Source organism: Chrysochloris asiatica, unplaced genomic scaffold (genome assembly GCF_000296735.1).
Source record: "Chrysochloris asiatica unplaced genomic scaffold, ChrAsi1.0 scaffold00020, whole genome shotgun sequence".
NCBI classification, from domain to species: domain Eukaryota; kingdom Metazoa; phylum Chordata; class Mammalia; order Afrosoricida; family Chrysochloridae; genus Chrysochloris; species Chrysochloris asiatica.
Window position 1 is genome coordinate 725,181 of NW_006408538.1, and position 1,394 is coordinate 726,574.

A 1,394-nucleotide genomic window follows, 5' to 3' on the forward strand; every position below is an offset into this window, starting at 1 on the left:
GCATGTTAGGACTATGACCACGAAGTGAGCCCAGAACTAGTGGGGAGAACTTGGTGTTGTTAAACCTCATCTGAAGACCAGTGGCTAGACAAGGACCCTTTTCCAGAGAACAGAATACACTGTAGAGAACAGACAGGTGAAGAGTTTAACACAATTTATTTTATGCTTAAATAATCATCTAGGTCATCCAGTGTGTGGTTTTTCATACATATGTTATTAGAGCTATGTGTCAATGAATGCTGATTTTATATGAATATAATCAACAAATTAAAGAATTTCACCAAAACCCAAATAAAAATGCCCTTTGAAACACAGCAGCTTATTAACCTAATATGACACTGCTAGAAAGGTTACAAATGATTGGCTTACTGAAAGGTGTCTACGTCTTATAGCCAGGACACGATACAGGACTAATTTTACAGCGTGCTGCCGTTCTACTAGCTAAGTATCTCGGTTCAGTCCATTTTAAATACCCCCGACTGGGGCCTCTTATGAGCACCATCCACCTCTAAAGCGGCAAGCATTTCCCCCTTTTAAGCACTAACTGAGAGCACCCCCCTCCCCCTAAAGCAACTACTGTATAGGTTATTTTTTTCTTTTTAGGTCATTTCATTGAAAAAATTGGCAATAGCAACAAATATTAGATGAAGGGCTTTATGTTTACAGATAAAATCTTCTTTTCTGTGTTGCAGTAGACTGTAGTGTTTGCAAAATTGGAAAAGATTTAATCAAAATAAGGTGATACACATGCATCAAAATATTAGTATTCTGAAGAAAAAAATTTTCACAGAACTACAGAATTCCTCATTTTGGGAATTATTTAAATTTGCAGCAGATTTTAAAGATTTGCTTTTTTTCTTTTTTTAAAATCAAGCTAGCAGTTTTGCATATACAAACATTATAATTGCTAATATACAAGAATCAGTGAAGATTCCACCCCACCCCACCCCAAGGCCCTCCCTCTTTCTTCTAGGTTGAAGTCACTTGAGATCCATTTTATGTTAATGTATTTGCAATCATCTGTTTTGTGTTCTAAGAGGCAGTGCCTTATCAACAGTAATTCTATTTTTCTGTTAGGATTTATACAGTGTTATTATTTACAGCAAATCTATCCATGTTTTAAAAAAGAAACAAATAGTGTTTATACCCTGACAGTTTGGGTCCAAGAAAAATAAGGCGAGCTGTTGTGGATTTAGTAATTTTAGTGTTTCTCCATGATTTGATCCTTCCATCTCCTCCTGTCCCTTCTGGCGGTAGGCAGGAATTTCTTCCATTTGTAAATGACACCAAATTACTTGAGATAAACAGTTAACAGCATGGCTTCTTGTATATACACTGCATTGCTAATTGCGCACGCGCCAATCCTGGGAATGAAAGTGAGTTTCCATGCTCTG